At 41.6% G+C, this 21,123-nt stretch overlaps 1 long non-coding RNA gene across 1 annotated transcript in view; it reads left to right on the plus strand.

The window, feature by feature from the left end:
* The window catches only part of LOC147711159 (uncharacterized), a 143,592-nt gene that overhangs the window by 115,046 nt on the left and 7,423 nt on the right, over positions 1-21,123 (plus strand). The window contains exon 3 of the long non-coding RNA XR_015295663.1: positions 19,089-19,179. This is a non-coding gene — a long non-coding RNA (uncharacterized LOC147711159). The remainder of the gene's footprint in view (positions 1-19,088; positions 19,180-21,123) is intronic.

A 21,123-nucleotide genomic window follows, 5' to 3' on the forward strand; every position in this document is an offset into this window, starting at 1 on the left:
TCTCTTCTCCTTACTTTCCTACCACATTCAACTTCTTTCAGTGCCCCTGCTCACCCACACTCCCTCACTTTCCTTTTTTTTCTAGTTCACTTAGTCCCTTTCTGACACTCCTTCCTTTACTCTCTCTGTTCTTTCTTTCTGTCACTCCCCATGTCTTACCCTTATTCACTTTTATCCACCCTCTTTCACTCCTCTTTACTTACACTCACTGCTATTTTCTTTCCCTCCATCACCACTGTTCCTTTTCTGTGGTTCCGTCACTACCTTTTATTCCTCATCCTTTACTCTCCTTCCTTTTACTCTCATCACCCATTCACATTCTCCCAGAACATCTGCTTTAGTTTTCTTCCTCTTTCTTCTCTTCTTTTGCTCCCTTATTCATTTTCCTTTTCTCAGTTACTTCCTCTTATACCTTTTCTTTGTTTTACTATCTATAACACAGTCCCTCTGTGCTTCTTCCTCTAGCTCTCTTTCTCTTTACACCACTCTCTTTTTTCCCCATTCCTCATGCTCACTCCTTCTTTTTTTTGTTGGTGCGCTGAGGGGACGCACCCCAGTAAGCGCATCGGGGCGCTCACCGGTACACGCACCGGGAGCGCTCCAGAGTGAAATATATAAAACAAAGGAATATACTTTAAAAAATATATATATTATATTAATATACAATATAGGATTCATTTTTAGAAAAACATACCTTTTTAAGCTATAGATATTTGCGGAAAAATAACCTTAGAAATTCACTAAAAAACACATAGGTATGAGGCCCTATAAAAATTTAGAAATTAGCAGTTAAAAAACCTATGAAATTACCTGAAAAAACCATAGGTTTCACACCAGTTATAGTTAGGAATTAGCATTTAAAAAACCTATGAAATTCACTGAAAAAACCATAGGTTTCATACCAGTTATAGTTAGGAATTAGCATTTAAAAAACCTATTAAATTCACTGAAAAAAACATAGGTTTCACACCAGTTATAGTTACCTGGAAATGATACTGACATAAAACCATTGAAATTCCCATGTTATAGTTAGTTGGACTCACTATAACTTGGGCGTGTAATGCACTGCTGATGACATCACATATTACATCACTCATGACATGGTCAGTGACATCACTCATGACATCACTGATGACACCATCCTTGTGACAGAGTGACTGACCTCCTTTCACTGTAAAGTAACCCTTGAAACACATATTCAAAAATAGAAACTAACATTTATGAAAGAGTGGAGATACCTATACCAGTTACAACAACCAATTCAGTAATTCCACCATCTAGATACACATCCACTCATTCACCAACAGTTCTATATAGTCACTCATACATATATTCACTCATCATATGTAGTGATACACCTATACATCCTGTTACACACCGACAGTCATCCAAAAGTTACTCACACACATACTCACACATGCAAATAAACTATTGATCATCCATTTTTTTGCATATACAGCTATACACACACTACCACCTTACTTCTAAGGAAACATACACATACTTACTCTCTTAAACAATCACTTATAGAAACACATACTTATTTAAACAAGAACTCTTTCAATCTCTCACTCTCACATATACTCACTCATATACATCAATGCTCACATATACTAGATTAAAACATATGTAGTTACTGATAAAGGCACTACTGAGGCAGTCATTCACTCACTAACACACAGATATACACACTCATCCACCCATATAGTCCTGCACATATGCTGTCTTCAAAAAACATATAAACAGTGAGTCAGTCATTGATGCATCTATATGCTAAGCAACACCCCCACCAAACTATACAGACACTCATACTTATACTAAAAAAAATCTAATAACCCATATACACACACATGTAGCTACTCAACCACCCATGTAGCCATTTATACACAAAGTGAAACACTGATACAAACATTTAAATATTTAAACATTACTCGCTAATATATGTATTCACTAAGATACACTTAATAAGCCAGTTAACCAATCATTTTTTTAAAAAAAACATTCATTAAGACAATAATTTAAACATTTATTCTTCCATCAACCTTTACATATACATAAATAAAACAATTTATTTTTCAGAAAGACACACATTCACTGGATGGTGTCATCAGTGATGTCATGAGTGATGTCACTGACCATGTCATGAGTGATGTAATATGTGACGTCATCAGCAGTGCATTACAGGCGCACAAGTTATAGTGAGTCCAACTAACTATAACGTGGGAATTTCAATGGTTTTATGTCAGTAAAATTTCCAGCTAACTATAAATGGTGTGAAATCTATGGTTTTGTCAGTGAATTTAATAGGTTTTTTAAATGCTAATTCCTAACTATAACTGGTGTGAAACCTATGTTTTTTTCAGTGAATATATATATGCTCTCATGCATCCAAACAAAAGTCCACAACCCACGCTCTCAGGATACAACGAGGAGACACCAATATCAACCAGTGCTGTTTAATTCACAACGCGTTTCGCCGACAAACGGCTTGATCTCGTGAATTACTACTCGCAAATCATAGGTATATGACATAACGTATACATGGACTATGACAGAGGACTTTTATTAATGTGTAATGAATTGTTGGTGATTACGACACAAGTCCTCTGTCTATGTCCATGTATACGTTATTAAATTAAACAGCACTGGTTGATATTGGTGTCTCCTCGTTGTATCCTGAGAGTGTGGGTTATGGACTTTTGTTTGGATGTATGAGAGCATATTACTGTCGGAAGTACTCCGCCGACGTCCATGCCACCTTTCATGGGTCAGGGGATCCAGAAGGAGTTTCGTTTGGGCGTGTATATATATATATGTATATATATACCTACTGGCGGTCGCCAGTAGGTAGTTATAGTTAGGATCTACTTTCCATAGGAAATCCGCAACATTCTATTGGGAATAACTTTGGCGCCGGTGAACGAATCTTCGTGAATTTCTCCAAGAAAATGGCCCGCTCCTTCCCTGAAAGTTTGGGGGGGGATTCGTCAAGTGGGGGCCGAGATAAAAGGGGGGTCCCAAAAAGTGTTTTCCCCATGTTAATTTCCATAGGGCGGTCGGTTTCACTTTTAGCCCGAATGGATTTCCACGAAACTTGGCAAAATTGTAGGGACTGGTAGCCCGATGTGCCTTTGCTATGTCTCAAGATATGTGCTCCAGTGGATTTTGAGTAATTTAGGTTCAAAAAAATATATATATCTATGGCAGCGCCCCGGTACCCGCTCCGGGGAGCGCTCCGGGTGCGCCATGCGACTTGCGCACAGAAAGCTGATTGGCTCTCGGGTGTCTGTAAACATTCGAACCAGTCCGGAGAGGCCGCCATCTTGTGTCTCGATAAAATCGAGACATAAGAGGTGGAAAAATCAAAGGGGGAAATGACCATAAGGAGGCAGGGATAGACCCCCCCGACCCCCTAGGTTTGATATGGGGGCCATAAAAGGGCCCAGCGGGGCAAAAAAAAAAATTCTTTGATTTGCGAGGGGGAGCGCCCGGTACGCGCACCGTGGAGTGGACCGGGGAGCGTGCTATGCGGAAAAATGAATAATAGAGTTTTTTAAAAATGTAGCCTTTTTTTTATAAATTGGAGGTAGTTCTAAAAAGAACTGTTTTTTTCTTCTTTTTGTTGTTTTATATTTTTTTTATTGTTTTTTGAACATTTTGTACTTTTTTGGGGTTTTCTATTTTTTTTGTATTTTTCATGGGGAGAAACGAAAAAACAGGGAATTGAAAATGGCTCAACTGGAGTAACTGGAGTAAAAAAAAAAAGAAAAGAAATAATTAGGGTTTATTGGGGCATTTGTGGTTGTCCCCAGCAAGGACGATGAGCTTTACGCTCTGTTCTCCGTAGGAGATGGTCTTCCCACAATATTTACAGACAATTCAGCCACTTATACACAAAGTGAAACACTGATACATATATTTAAATTTTTAAACATTACTCGCTAATATATGTATTCACTAAGATACACTTAATAAGCCAGTTGCCAATCAATTTAAAAAAAAAATCCATTTAGACACTTATTTAAACATTTATTCTTCCATCGACCTTTACATATACATATATAAAACATATTTATTTTTCAGAAAGACACACATTCACTGGATGGTGTCATCAGTGATGTCATGAGTGATGTAACTGACCATGTCATGAGTGATGTAATATGTGATGTCATCAGCAGTGCATTACATGGGCAAGTTATAGTGAGTCCAACTAACTATAACTAACTATAACGTGGAATTTCATTGGTTTTATGTCAGTAAAATTCCTGGCTAACTATAACTGGTGTCAAACCTATGGTTTTTTCAGTGAATTTCATAGGTTTTTCAAATGCTATTTCCTAACTATAACGTGTGTAAAACCTATGGTTTTTTTCAGTGAATTTCATAGTTTTTTTGAATGCTAGTTCCTAAGTATGTAATCACGTTCGTAACTAGATAGTGTCACCGCCTACACGTCCTGAGAAGCGCATGTAAAGTCATGTGACTTGAAAACAAGACTTCCAATTGGTTCTTAGTAGTTTCTGTTCTGGAATTTACACGAAGCACTCCACCCACTTTCCTCACAATCTTTTCTACTCTCAAGAGACAACAACGTGGAGCATCTTCCGGAAAACTTTGCTGAAATGGCTGCCCTTTCGCATTCATCTTCCGAATCTGAAGGAAATGAGCGACCACCGTTAAGAAGAAAAAAGGAATCTTTCATTTGGCAATTTTTTACTTATCCTAAAGATCAAAAGAAAGTGAATGCCCCAAAAGTAACCTGCACGATATGCAATTCGGAGCTCTCAAGGGGAAATCCAAATAAAAAATATTCCTTTTCTATACACACCATGCTGCGGCATGTTAAACAAAGGCACCCTGAGCATTATGCAAAAGCATCGACAAGAGCCCTGGCCACGCTATTACCATCAGAGGTGGCCAGCACATCTTCTGGTGGACGACCTGTATCTCCATCGAGTGCTGAGATGGACTTGAGACCATATCTTGCAAAGGTGCACATGAAATGCAACGAGTGTGGAGAAATTCTTTTGTACGGAGAGCAGAGCCTCGTTCTTATTCAACTCAAAATTGAAAGTCATAAATGCCCCAAGAAAAGATACATTTCTTTACTTCATTTTCATAGTATTACATACTGAAAAATGTAGTAGCAACTTTAAAAAATCGAAAGCATCATAACACTTGTTTCCAAAAAAAAAAAAAAAAAAAAGTTCTTTTCAGAACTACCTCTTTCTACCAAAACGTGCTCCAAGAGCATATTATGACATGTTTTTTCGCCGCTTTATTTTAGTGCGAGACCGGGTGCGCGCACCCTCCTATCGCGTACAGGACCTGACACTTGCATGTGAAGTCATGTGACTTCAAAACAACACTTCTAATTGGTTCTTGGTAGTTTCTATTCTGGAATTTACACGCAGCACTCCACCCACTTCCATCACTTTTTTTTCTACTCTCAAAAGAGAACAACGTCGAACATCTTCCTGAAGGCTTTGCTGCAATGGCTACCGTTCCGCATTCATCTTCCGAATCCGAAGGAAATGAGCGACCACCTTTGACAAGAAAAATGGAGGCCACGCTATTACCATCAGAAGTAATCAGCACATCTTCCAGTGGACGACCTCTATCTCCATCGAGTGCTGAAATGGACTTGAAACCATATCTGGCAAACATGCACATGCAATGCACGAACTGTGGAAAACTTCTTGTATACGGAGAGCAAAGCTTTACTCTAATTAAACACAAAATTGAGAGTCATAAATCCTCCAAGAAAAGTTAAATTTCTTCACTTTATTTGGATAGTATGACATACTGAAAAATGTCGTAGCAACTTTAAGAAATCAAAAGCATCATAACACTTGTTTCCAAAAAAAAAAAAAAAAAAAGTTCTTTTCAGAACTAACTCTTTCTACCAAAACGTGCTCCAAGAGCATATTATAGGATGTTTTTTCACCGCTTACATTTAGTGCGCGACCGGGTGCGCGCACCCACCTATCGCGTACAGGCGTCGAGACACGCATGTGCAGTCATGTGACTTTAAAACAACACTTCCAATTGGTTCTTACTAGTTTCTATTCTGCAATTTACACGGAACACTCCACCCACTTCCCTGGAAAACCAGTTTATCGAAAAACTTTTAAAGCCTCCTCTTATGAAATATTCGACATCGTTCACATAGCAGAGTAGTAAATAGCACTATATACACTCCGTCCCTTAAATATAAGAGACTTATTGCTATGTGAGAACAACTTTTGTTTTCACGCGATAATGTGAAATGCTGAGCCTGTTACAGAATTTTATTTCACATATATGTTACTATTCTCCTTCGAACACTAACACCGTAGAAAATACCACCAATAGCGGTGATATTTTTTACACCGAGAACAGGCGATTTGTATCGCTTAGAGCCCTTACAATTATAAAGTTTTATTTCCTAAGTCTCTGATCTCACACTGTGCAACGTGGCTCCCCAGTGTGTCGTAATAAGGTCCATAAACAAAAACTACAGGGCCAGCATTATACACATGCACAGAACCACAAAACGACAAGAGCCACCATGTTAATATATATCCTTAATATAATAAACCTCTGAGAATAAATACATATTTCCGTGCAACCCTATAAAAGAAATTTGGCGTCCTCTGACTCTGCTTCATTACCAAACACCCTAACCCCCGCCCCCCTCCCTCTTCACTAAACTCCGCACTCCACCCCACCCGGACCCCCTATTACAAACCCCCAACCTACCCTCCCTGCCCAAGCCCACCATGAACCTCAAATCGCCCCTGGAAAACTTATAAGACACAGGATAACTAAAACTGAAAGAATACGCAACAGGCAGATAATCTAAATAGTACATAAAGGCACATATTTTTTCCATAATACTATTGAAAAACATGTTCTATTTTTTATAAATCTATCATGCATCTGACCCTCTAGAACCGCTTTCAAAACGTAAACTATAAACCTCTACTTTTCAAACCATACACTTTCAATTACATTATTTTTTTTTTTACAATTCATGTAATGTTACACACCTTTTCTAAAATACACCAGTCCCTGTTATATATAAGGACTTATTTTCAGTCTTCATCAGTGACACTTTCTTAACATATAATGAAAATCACGGTAACTTTTTAAACGACAATGCTAACGCGGTAAAAATAACCCTTCATTTCCTTTCCTTTAAGAATGCAGACTATCTACCCCACGCATGCGTTTCTTGATCTTTGTATTTGGCAGCGAATACCGACCTTGAATCGGAAGACATGAACAAGACCTCCATTGTCACATTTAAAACTGAACGTTGCATCTGCTCACACACATATCTTTCACTTAGCTAACATTCACAGAAAACAGCATTGATGTAAAAACAATTTGACCTTGCTTTACAACTTGGTCAAATAACTTATTTTTTAACACATCCTCCACTTCAAGAAAAGCTACTTTTTTGATAACCACTAAGCAATATATAAGTGACTAGACTCCTAAAAAATTTATCAAGTCATTCTGCTACTCTCCACTGCATAGCCGGCGACCTAATTCTGTGGAGTTGCTATACAACCGGCAGTGCTGCGCCGTTTCCTTTACCATCTTGGGAAATTCAAAATGGATGTCCCTCCTGCCTTCGCAAACGAGCCGGACTACTTAGAACTATTTCGACAGAGAATGCTTCTGTACTACGGCACCTTACCACTCTCAACTTTGAATACTTCATATCGATTAACATTTCGATATTCGTATTTCACCTGTGTGCAGCCTGTATTTCATTGCCTGAGCTGTGATTTCACGTGGGCCCTGGATTTATGTCTCTGCAATTTGGTACCTCCTGAACCGAATTACAATCACCTCATGAATCTGTTACTTGATCATGAACAGCTTTGTTACAACGGAGGGTTTATGGCCTTTGCAGCGATACAAGGAGTTCTGGGTCATTGGAATATATTCGCAGCGGCGCAAGATTTCCTAACAGAGAGCTACATCGAAAACCCACTGAGCTGCCCAAGGATGGTAAAAGACGCTCCAATAATGACAGATCATGAATGCTCCTTTGATCTTCTCAATTGGATGGCTGACATGTTTTCAGATGATTCCTGTTAGAAGCACTTGCTGCATACTTTGCCTACACAATGGACTGTTAACTCTTTCCTAACAGAGAACTACATCGAAAACCCACCGAGCTACCCTCTGATAATAAAAGAGGCTCCGATTTTAACAGATGATGAGTACTGCTTTACTCTTTTCCATTGGATAGCTGACATACTTTCAAATCATAAAAGTGATTTCCTGTTACAAGCAGAAGTTACCTATTTTGCCTAAACAATGCTTCAATAACTCTTATACAAGCCATTGACGCCCTCATTTCCTTTTGCTTCCCTATATGCTTCACGTTCTTTTCCATATTTTCTTTTGAAGAACAGACCTATTGGCTTTACTAACAGTGGACATTATGATTTTGTGTTGTTTAAATTTTGGTCTTTTATGTGGACTACATTTGTTTCTTCAGCTACTCGATTTTCAACTTTTTTTTTTTACAGTCTAATCTCAACAATTCTATTGCATATCTTATCTAAGGTTATTTCAAACGTACTCAATGCAAAACTCGCTAATATATGCTACATGTACCCTAATTAATGTGTAAATTATAAACGAGTTTTTTATAACTGTAAACGCCATTTCGCATCTCAACTGCTTATTTCCATGTATTCCATGTACTACTGACAATACCAATTACTGTGTTTTTTGCAATTTCTGTACTCATATTACATAATGATTTGCCTTTAAAACAGTACATTTCTAAATAAACATTTCAAATATTCACGGTTTCTCTTTTAATCCATAATCTCAACTGAAATGATTTCATATTGAAAAACTATTCATGGGTTCCACATAACCTTAACTGTAGTCACTGAGGACCTTATTTATGAAGACCTTCCGCCGCCGGTGCCTCATTTTTTAAAATGGGAAACAGTGACGCACCGGTGGCGCAAGGCCTTCATAAATAAAGTCCTGAATGTTTTCTTTTCTTATCCTCATTTACTGATACTAGAACCTGCAAGCCAATTACGGCCCGTGAACTTTTTCTTAGTAGGTCGCGCACCGTACAGACAGTTATACCACTGTTAAAAAAATGTTTTTATTCTTTACCAAGCACCGCCACAGTTCCGCTTCACTCAGAGTTAATCACTGCTCCCACGCTTCTACAGGCCAAACGCTATGTCGTATTTCTCTCCTTATCACCCTTTCATCTCTACAATAACAAACAGTTGTCCGCCTGCCACCACAGAACAGAGTCAGACACAGAGGCACCAAAGAGTGAACCCATCACCAACTGCCATCTCCGGCTGTTTCCATGGTTACACCTCATTCTGCACCTTGCTGAAGGCACAGGTCAAAAGTTCATGTCTCAACGTTCTACAACAAATTAAGAAGACTATTTTCCCTCCAGAAACACCTGCCAATCCACAGCTCTGTTACATGTCTTGTTTTTTCACACCCAATAGTACTTCTCGTTTAACATAAACATTAACATGCAACGTACTCTTCAATCTCCACTTATTACAATCAACCAATCATTTTTATTTTTTTAACCACACCCAGCCTCTTCCTTTTTCTTTATTTAGAATTTTAACTTCTAACTACCATTCCACTTCCAGAACCGATCGGAGGACGACTACAAATCCCTTAAAAATGAAGGTCTGGCTTATAGGACACAGTTGTCAGGCTTGCCAAGCTGCGCCACCTAAAATATGGACTACATCTCCCAGAACTCTAGTGTGGGGGCGGGGCACCATAAAAGCAGGGCGGCCCATCAGAACGTTGTTCGTGATTTTGTCTTTCAAACTAGTTTGGGAGAGACTGGAGAGGAGAGCGGTCTTGGAATCCTTCAGAGAAGGAATTGGTTCTGGAATAGACTTTTGGCACGTGTGCGCTAAGAGATTAGCTAACGCGCTTGGGAAACTGAAGTCTTTTGTTATCCCCGTAGCACAAGGTCGGCGCTTCCTGTTGATTCTCCGTAGCGCGAGGTCAGCGCTTTTTGGATATTTGATTCCTCGCAGGAGTGTCGAGGTTACAAGGACTCGAAGGCGGGCGACAGAGAAGCCCGGACAACGAGGAAACCGGGAAATAGCGGCGACAGAACCGTGAGTGTATCTGAAAGACGCGTGAGGTCTAACACGTTTGTTGCCAAACGCTGATGAGTAAATAACAAAGGCTGCTTGAATCTAGGGCCAAAGGAAGCAAGGCGCCTAAACTGTTGTATTTGATTTGGAAGGATTTTGCCTTACATTTATTGTGAGAACGGAGTATAGCGGATGAATCTTTCTGCGTACTTCCGTTACGAAGAAAGACACTAGTGCTTACCTCGGCAAGTGCCAAAGCGGAAGGTAGTGGGGGGAGATCCTACACCTTTCCGTATTTGGAGTGGGAACAATAAGGGAACGCTGAGTGTGAACTAGAGAGCGGAGGACAGTAGTAGGAGGCTACGTCTTACCGTGTCCTTCTTGAATCGTTTTGGGAGTATTGTATATATGTGAACAGAACTATTTGAGAGGAGAATTGTTGCTGAAATCACATAGGGTTTTGGGGTTATTTCACTGGAATATAATTTGAACTCTTTTCAACACAAGGCAGGGTAGGTCTAACTCTGAATACATTATCGTACATTAGTTCTGGTAAAAGGCTAGTTAATAACTGTGTTTGTGTTCCATAGGGACTAGGGTGAAGTTCATCAACATTCAGGAAAGAACAGGGAGGAGGAGGAGGAGCAATCTTCTTTTCGTTAAGGTGAATTATTACTCGTACTTAGTGAGACTACAATGAGTGTAGGGTTTCATGGTGAATACGAATAACCTGTATGAATGTTTTCTTGTCTTCCAGCTGTCCCTTCCCTGCAGTCCCCTTCCGTCCCTTCCTTGTTTTGTTTCCTGTTTTCCCTCGCCCTATCACTCGAACACGCTGTGTTGCTATTACTAGCGTGTTGGTGAGATCGGGAGGTGGAGTCATATGTGCATCAAACGGATTCGGCAGCGTGGAGTCTGACAGAATCACGAACCCACGAATTGCATTCTGCCGGGTCGGTTTGGAGTACATATGGCCACCTTGGATGATGTGTTGAGGGCCTTGGTTTTGGTTCAACAGGAACTGGCTGTGTCAAAGGCAGAGGCTGTTCTGCTTAAGGATAGGGTAGAACAATTGTCCAAGAACCCTTTTTCTACGGGTCCTGCGCAGATTCAGGTTACGGTTCCCCCTCCTATCCCGTTAGCCGTTAGAGGTATGGGGGGGATCCTAGTAAAACGCAGGCCTTCATGACGCAAATTATGCTCCATTTTTCTTGTAAACCTGCCTCATTTCCCAATAACCATTCTAGGGTAGCATTTGCCATATCTTATTTGGTGGGAGATGCTGCCAATTGGGCAGTCCCTATTATAAAACGAGACGATGCCATGTTATCCAATTGGACAGCATTCAGAGAAGAATTTGAAAAAGTTTTTGACAGGAGGGCCACAAATTTCAGTGCGGATAAGGAGTTATTATCCCTACGGCAGGGTAGGAGTGATTTGATAACTTACCTAACTACGTTTAATCGTTTGATTGCCGAAACTGAATGGCCGGAGGGCAAAAGAATGACTCTGTTTTATCAGGGTTTGAGGGAGGAATTGAAGGACGCTGTGGCACATGTAGATCCTCAACCCACGACATGTATAGATATGGTGAATTTGGTCATGAGGTTGGATGGTAGGTTAACTGAGCGGAGCGGGGATCGAAGGAAATGGGACAGGGGATATACCCGTAATGTGAGTTTTCCTACTAGAGCTTTGGGTTCAGCCGAAGCCGGGGCAGAGCCTATGGAGATAGGAGCTATTCAACCCCCTTTGTCCAAAATTGAAAGAGAAAGTAGGAGGGTAAAAGGCCTCTGTATGTATTGTGGGAAGAAGGGTCACTATGTAAGGGAGTGCCCTTCCAAACCCAAAACTTCGAACACTTGGAACAAGAATCAAAGGGTAGCTGTTTCTAATACTGCCAGAGAGAGCGATGAGGGTTCGGTACAGTTGCCAACGAAGGAGGAGAACCCAGATTGGAAGCTTACATCTTTATCCTCCTCGGGCATAGGTGAAACTGAATCCCATCTGGTACTGGTTATGACTTTGGAGTGCGAAAATAAATCCCATCAAGTAATGGTCATGCTGGACTCCGGGGCCACCGGAAATTTTATTGACAATGGGTTGGTGTCTCGTTTGATGATTCCTAGAGTACCAAGAGGCAATCCAGAGGAGGTCTTAGCTGTAGATGGACAGCCAATTAAATCAGGTTTGATAACGGAAAAAACGGCTGAGGTAGAGTTGTCTATTGAGGTGTCAGAGGGAAGGCATGTGGAAAAGGTGGAGTTGAACATTATAGAGGCTCCACAGTATGAGATAATTCTAGGGATGCCATGGTTTACATTTCACAACCCTACCATCAATTGGAAATCTCGCACGGTGCATTTTTCTTCTGGGTTTTGCAAGGAACATCTGGTACCTTATGTGTCTTCCCCTGTGGCGGTGTTGGCTTTGAGGTTTATGGTGGCTACAGCCGCTGAGAAGGAGGTGAACCTCCCGAAACATTATGAAGCATTTTGGGACGTATTTAGTGAAAGCAAAGCAGAGGAGTTGCCACCACATAGACCTTATGACTGCAGGATAGATCTGATTGATGGGGCAGTGATTCCTACGTGCCGTGTGTATGCCTTATCTGTTCCTGAAACTGTGCACTTAAAGGAATACATCGATCATTACGAAAGTATAGGCTTTATAAGACCATCCCGTTCCCCTGCAGCTTCTCCACTCTTCTTTATAGCTAAAGCAAATGGTGATCTGAGGGCATGTGTGGACTACCGCGTCTTGAATAAAAACACCATACGGAACCGATACCCTCTCCCCCTCATTACGGTACTGATTGATCAAGTGAGGGAGGCCGTGATCTATACTCGCTTGGATTTGCGAGGAGCCTATCACTTGGTCAGGGTACGTGAGGGGGATGAGTGGAAGACGGCATTCAAGACGCGGTATGGCCTGTATGAATATCTAGTCATGCCCTTTGGGCTGTGTAATGCCCCTGCGGCATTTCAGTTTCTGATCAACGATGTCTTGAAGGAGTTCATCGACTTATTCGTTGTAGTATACATTGACGACATCTTGGTGTACTCTATGGATGAAGGTTGTCATGTAGAACAGGTCAGCAAGGTATTGATGAAACTGAGAGAACATAGTCTCTTTGTTAAACTCAGTAAATGTGAGTTTGGGGTGTACAGTGTGGAGTTTCTGGGGGTGATGATCAGCCCCTCGGGGTTGCAAATGTCTGAGCGCAAGGTGGAAGCAGTGAGAGACTGGCCGGTACCGAAGAACGTGAAGGAAGTCCAGAGTTTTCTGGGCTTCGCTAACTACTACCGGCGCTTTATTTTGCATTTTTCCTTGCTGGCGGTGCCCATTACTAATCTATTGAAGAAAGGGGTTCCTTTCGAGTGGACAACTGCTGCAGGGGAGTCTTTCCAAACTCTTAAATCTTCTTTCATTTCGGCCCCAGTGCTGTCACATCCCAATTTAGAACATCCTTTTGTGGTTGAGGCGGACGCTTCGGATGAAGCAATCGGGGCAGTGCTATCTCAGAGGGACATTAGTACAGGACAGTTGCACCCTGTGGCCTTCCTGTCAAAGAAATTGAGTTCGGCTGAACTCAATTACACCATTGCTGAAAAGGAATTGCTTTCAATTAAGAGAGCTTTTCAGGAATGGAGGCACTATCTATGGGGGGCCCTGCACACCATTACGGTGTACACCGACCATAGGAATCTACAATTTATGTCCTCTGCTAGGCACTTGACAGCAAGGCAGATGAGATGGACGCTCTTTTTTGCAGAGTTTAATTTTGTGGTCACTTTCCGCCCGGGGTCTGAGAATAGGAAGGCAGATGCCTTATCTAGACAAACAATGCCAGTGGAGGGTGTGGACGAGAAACAGGCAATTATTCCAGCAGGGAAGGTTCTGTGTGTGGTGAGGGCTGAATCCTTTTTGGATGAGGTAAGAAACCATCAATATCCGGGTGGATGGAGGTCATGGGCGCATGACAGACTGGATTGCAAATTGAGAGACGGGTTGCCATTTTTTCAGGGAAAGTTGTATTTACCCACGATTCCTTTGCAGAAGAAAGCTATTGGCTGGTGTCATGAAGGGGAATTGTTAGGACACCCTGGTATACGTAAAACTCTCGATACTGTCAAAAGACACTTCTGGTGGGCAACCCTGAGCAAGGATGTTACTGAGTGGGTGGCCCGTTGTGAGGTGTGTGCTAGGGCCAAGAGTATGACCACCAAGAAAGCAGGGAAACTGATACCCATGCCTACACCCAGTCAACCATGGCAGCATATCAGCTTGGACTTTGTGTCGGGTCTTCCAATGGATAAGGGCTCATCAGCAGTGTTGGTAGTGATAGATAGTCTCACCAAAATGGGACACTTTATCCCTTGTAAGGCCCTCCCGAATGCCAGTCAAACGGCTCAATTGCTAGCTAGTAATGTGGTCAGGTTACACGGTATTCCTAGGGTGATCGTGTCCGACAGAGGACCACAGTTCATTGCACGTTTCTGGCGCATGTGGTGTAGTGCCCTGAAAATAGAGTCCAACTTGTCTACCAGTTTCCACCCACAGACTGATGGGCAGACTGAGCGCTTGAACCAGACGTTAAAGAAATACCTGAGATGCTATTCTAAGGAAGCTCATGAGTCTTGGGTGGATCTGTTATGGATGGGAGAGCTGGCCTATAATAACGCATGGCATAGCTCAACGGGAATGTCACCTTTCAAGGCCAATTATGGTTTTGATGCTAATACACTGCCAGTTGACATACCCTCTGATCTTAGTGACCAGCCAGCGGTGAAAGAAAGAATCCTGATGCTGAGAAGGGTCCATAAGGGGGTACAGGTACATTTGAACAAAGCGAAGGAGGTGTACAAAAAGTGGGAGGACCGTCACCGGATAGAGAGTCGCCAATACGTAGTGGGGGATAAGGTATGGCTGTCTACAAAGAACATCAGGTTTAAATTGCGCAGCGTGTTCCACCCAAGATATATAGGCCCATACACCATAGTGAGACAGGTGAACCCCGTGACCTATAAGTTGAAGTTGCCAGGGTCCATGCGCATACACCCAGTGTTCCATGTGCAATTGTTGAAACCTGCCCTTACTTCGCGCAGAGTTGCCCCTCCGCCAGTGGCATGTGATGGTGGTATGGAGTACGAAGTGAGGAGTATCAGAGATGCCAAGTGGTGCCGGGGAGGGCTGAAATACCTGGTGTCCTGGAAGGGGTATTCTGCTGAAGATGATTCTTGGGAGTTGAGCTCGGATGTGCACGCCCCTGCTGCTGTGCGTTCTTTCCACAGGAGATTTCCGAATAAGCCGGGCCCTAGAAGGCGCTAGAAAGGGGGGCATTCTGTCAGGCTTGCCAAGCTGCGCCACCTAAAATATGGACTACATCTCCCAGAACTCTAGTGTGGGGGCGGGGCACCATAAAAGCAGGGCGGCCCATCAGAACGTTGTTCGTGATTTTGTCTTTCAAACTAGTTTGGGAGAGACTGGAGAGGAGAGCGGTCTTGGAATCCTTCAGAGAAGGAATTGGTTCTGGAATAGACTTTTGGCACGTGTGCGCTAAGAGATTAGCTAACGCGCTTGGGAAACTGAAGTCTTTTGTTATCCCCGTAGCGCAAGGTCGGCGCTTCCTGTTGATTCTCCGTAGCGCGAGGTCAGCGCTTTTTGGATATTTGATTCCTCGCAGGAGTGTCGAGGTTACAAGCACTCGAAGGCGGGCGACAGAGAAGCCCGGACAACGAGGAAACCGGGAAATAGCGGCGACAGAACCGTGAGTGTATCTGAAAGACGCGTGAGGTCTAACACGTTTGTTGCCAAACGCTGATGAGTAAATAACAAAGGCTGCTTGAATCTAGGGCCAAAGGAAGCAAGGTGCCTAAACTGTTGTATTTGATTTGGAAGGATTTTGCCTTACATTTATTGTGAGAACGGAGTATAGCGGATGAATCTTTCTGCGTACTTCCGTTACGAAGAAAGACACTAGTGCTTACCTCGGCAAGTGCCAAAGCGGAAGGTAGTGGGGGGAGATCCTACACCTTTCCGTATTTGGAGTGGGAACAATAAGGGAACGCTGAGTGTGAACTAGAGAGCGGAGGACAGTAGTAGGAGGCTACGTCTTACCGTGTCCTTCCTGAATCGTTTTGGGAGTATTGTATATATGTGAACAGAACTATTTGAGAAGAGAATTGTTGCTGAAATCACATAGGGTTTGGGGGTTATTTCACTGGATTATAATTTGAACTCTTTTCAACACAAGGCAGGGTAGGTCTAACTCTGAATACATTATCGTACATTAGTTCTGGTAAAAGGCTAGTTAATAACTGTGTTTGTGTTCCATAGGGACTAGGGTGAAGTTCATCAACATTCAGGAAAGAACAGGGAGGAGGAGGAGGAGCAATCTTCTTTTCGTTAAGGTGAATTATTACTCGTACTTAGTGAGACTACAATGAGTGTAGGGTTTCATGGTGAATACGAATAACCTGTATGAATGTTTTCTTGTCTTCCAGCTGTCCCTTCCCTGCAGTCCCCTTCCGTCCCTTCCTTGTTTTGTTTCCTGTTTTCCCTCGCCCTATCACTCGAACACGCTGTGTTGCTATTACTAGCGTGTTGGTGAGATCGGGAGGTGGAGTCATATGTGCATCAAACGGATTCGGCAGCGTGGAGTCTGACAACAGTTATATTCACTGGAGTGAAAAATATGCAGTAAGCAGACGAATTTGCAACCTCGGCTTACCAAATGTACACATAACATGGATTGCCAAAAGAGGATTGAAATGTCACCAATTGATTCCATTGGTGAAAACTTTTATGCATCTCCCAGAAACAGACCTTATAATTGTGCACTGTGGTGGGAACGATCTAGGCACAATCACTGGGGTAGGTCTGGAAATGCTTCTAAAAGACACCTTTCGACAATTGATGACACTTTTTCCTCGATCTGCCTTGGTATATTCCAATATATGCCAAAGACAGAAATGGAATTGGTCCAATCAACATTGTGCACAATTTGAGAAAGCAAGGAGACATGTAAATAAATCTGTTTCTGCTTTCCTCAGAGATTATAGCATGGGTTCTATTTACCACAACAACTTGCGATACCACATGCAAGACGTCTATAGGAGAGACGGTGTTCATTTCACGAATGAGGGAAACAGAATCTTCCTCTGCAACATCAGGCTCTGCATCGGTACTTACTTATAAATGCAGAAAACACTCAATTAACACAATGGCTCTTTTCAGAGCCACCTTATATCTAAGCACTCAAACTTCTGATTTATCTCCATTTTCACACTCTTGTAAATAGGTGTGCGCGACCGGGTGCGCGCACCCCGTATTTTTTTTTCGGGAAAAAATTATATCTTTTTGCGTTTAAGGGCCTTACTGCACACCCCGAGAAAAGCTACGCAGCAAAACAATCTCTACCTTCTCCCCTTTCCATGTTTCAACGCACTGAAATGAACAATATATTTACTCGCAGTGACAAAATGGCGACCAAAACTTCCTGATTTCCTTCGAATCGAACGTTAACAGACGTCACGCAGCAAAAAAAATTCCGCTCACGCGCAGCCGCTTGAGTGCGCGCACGCGTGCGCGCCTATAGATATATAATTGACTTTAACTTTAATTTTCTCAACAACTACTGAACGGATTTACACCATTCCAAAAAAAGCGTAATCTGCGAACCGGACTCTACAGTTTTGCCAAATTTCTTATAAATCCATTCAGCCGTTCGACCTGTAGCCGAGTCTAAAGGTCCTATGGAAAATAACATGGAGAAAACATGTTTTGGGACCCCCCTTATATCTCAGCCCCTACTTCACCAATCCCCCCCAAACTTTCAGGAAAGGAGCGCAGCGAACCGAGCCATCTTCTTTGAGAAATTCACAAATATTCATCCACCAGGGCCAAAGTTATTCCAAATAGAATGTTGAGGATTTCCTATGGAAACTAGGTCCTAACTATAACTACCTACTGGCGACCGCCAGTAGGTAATATATATATATACATATATACTGTTTTTTTAGGGAACAAGCCCCTTTCTTTGTCTCTCTGTTGTTCCCTCTTTTTGTATTGCAGATATCATTGAGTATATGGTATCTCAGAGTACATAAACAGAACACCCAAAACCTTAGAAGTTATTGGATTAGCCATAGCTAGTTTAGAAGTAAAACACAGCTAAGGTTAATTGAAAATTAAATCTCTCTCAATTGCAGGAGACAGACCAGAAATCTTGAACGCAACAAACATACACTTCAGTAGAAGCTCATCTCCACTCAATGTGAAGGGAGCAATTGTAGGATTAACTCCACTGGAGTGTGGAAGGAACAATTTTAGGATCCTTGCACAGCAAAGTTTGTAGTAAATGCGAATTGCACTTAACTTGGCATGCAGGACGAAAGGGGTGGAGCCATTGTTCAGAACCTCTTTTATACTATTATAATGCTAGGTTGTTTTCTGTGCTGGAATGGTGTCTAATGGTTATTGAATTTCTTTGAACGGCTGTGAATAAACAGCAAGAAAGGAGAAATACATATTATGACTTGTTACCTTTAAAAAATCATGGTTTCTATGCTTTGCAAGCGCTTATTGAATTACACCAACAATCACTAGTAAAGCCATATAAGATGTTGTTACCACTGTTTATAGATGCATCACAGCAGACCTTCCATGAGAGTGGGTGGCATTGTAATCTATAGAGGTTGGAAAACAAGAGACGGAACTGCAGCCATTTTGTTTTTGTGGCATACTTCCTCCGCCTGCTAACAGTTGCTTTAATTACTTGAGTCAATTGACTACTCCAGACATCGACATCTCTCGTCTGGCATGGAATTCTAATTGGCTGCAAATCGTAGGATCTGGGGTACAAAGGTGGAATGTTTTTACATTGTTAACTTAGATGAGTGGGTAAATGCATCTTCACGTGTGTATTCTGGAGTTTTTAGTTACCAAAATGTGTTTATTATTGGATTTCAGTCAAGATCTCACCTAAAACTTGTGCACCGTGAAGAACCAGGGCCACACAAGGACTGTTTGTATGTGCCAGCCATAGTGCTAAGATCACAAGGTATGTGGCAATTTTTTGCATGTGATCTCTGTAACTAGACATTCCTTGTGATGAATGTGACTGCCCAGTCCTTGGTTCAAAAGCACAATGTAAGAATTTGAAAATCACACGCTTTGTTGCCGTTACAGGTGCTTTTTACAAAGATGCCTTTTTCACAGGAGTATCAATGTATCAATCATATAGAAAAAAGTTGATCAAACAAAAAAAATATAAAATATCTTAGCAAATAAGCAGAAAAAAGGGAAACATTTAAAAAAGAGAAACAAAAGTATTTGTGGAAGGTTAAAGTAGTACACTCTTTGTTGGTTTGCTGTTCCAAGTCACAAAAGCAATTTTATATCATATTTTCCTAAATATTTTCTCTTAGGCCCCAGCCTATGACAAGGTATTATCCCATAAGTCACATCAGGGTTCAGAAATATCACTGTGTTTGCTGCCACAAGTCTGGAACACAATTTATTGACATATTTACGTGTGTTTTTTCCCTTAAGTTCCAGCTTTTGACAAAGTATTGATGATTTGTCTCGTTCTTGCCTCAGAGATATCACTGAGCATGTGGAAATCAAACATTTAATTAGCTGTAGCAGTTCATTATGCAGGATGCGCTGGTTTGCATTTCTTCTAATCACATCAAAGTTTGGACATTTAAGTAAGAAGTGGAGAGAATCCTCAGGCCATAGGTGCAATCGGGTGAGGGAACTTGGGGGCATATTTAGTAAGAAAGTGGCAGAGAGCTGCATTAGCCTCCTTGGCTTAACGCCGGACTCCGTCACTTCCAAAACGCAGGGCTGCACCATATTTACAAAGATATTGTGCAACCCTGCATTTACCCCTGCGTTGGTGCTAATCTTAGCTGACTAGCACCAATGCAAGAACCCTTGCACCATACTGTAAGGGCGCCTAGGTTGTAGGTAAAGTTTGTATAAACGATTAATGTCCTTTTGCTGTTTCTATGTGTGCTGCACAAGGCAGCACACATAGAAACAGCAAAAACGTGGAGAAACATTTCTCCTCGTTGCGCCAGGGTACAATCAGGTTTTCCCTTGTCTTCATTTTGGCATTGTCCCATATTTATCTGCCCTTGTAAATATGGGGCAGCGTCAAAACCAATGGGTGTTGCGGTGGTTAGTTAACAAGGCAGGAGTTTACAATGGTCTCATGTTATTTGAGGTTGCATACATGTGCAAATATGACGTATAAAGGTCATCAAGTCATCTCTCTGGGCCATGGTAGGGTCATTGGCAAAGAAGCATTTTTCTTTTTTTCTTTTGTTCATGTGGAAGATTATTGTCAAAAGCATTACCAAACCCTACAGGATATGTATTACTATGAAAAAATTGGAGACCGTTTGGCTTTGCCTATGCTTGTTCAATGCGTTTTTCCATTCTAAAAAGAATCAATTAATTTCTCCTGAACCTAATTTGCACATTTTCGTTTCTAGCCAAACTGGTTTGAATTATGTTTTTGTTTTTCTTCGTTCTTAACTTATTGATCCTCCAGTCTGATTTACATTGCTCTCAGTCTCTGTGAAAGAGTTACCTGTACTCTTTTTCCTTGATTCTTCGGCTACCTCGAAAGGACCCTGGAATTCTTTCTATATTAGTTATGACTGACAAGAAAATATTCATTAGAAAAGGGTTCTGATCAATGAAGAAGTCACACAAAACAAAATACATACGGCCGACACGATGTGTTTGACCCTGTCAAAGGAATGTGAATTCACCTTACTCTTGGCCCTACTCATGGAGTCATGCATTGGAATAAACTATAGGTTGCTACTTGGATTACTACTCACCTTACAGATTATAAACATGAAGGCATGTGGTACTCCTCTCATCACCTATCAACACCCTTTCTTACTTTTTCCTGTGAACTAATCAAGTTAGTTTGAATTGTTTACAAGCAGACAATACTGCTAGTTCCTGTGACAGCCTGCTTCATATT

Source organism: Lissotriton vulgaris, chromosome 5 (genome assembly GCF_964263255.1).
Source record: "Lissotriton vulgaris chromosome 5, aLisVul1.2, whole genome shotgun sequence".
In the NCBI taxonomy this organism is placed as follows: domain Eukaryota; kingdom Metazoa; phylum Chordata; class Amphibia; order Caudata; family Salamandridae; genus Lissotriton; species Lissotriton vulgaris.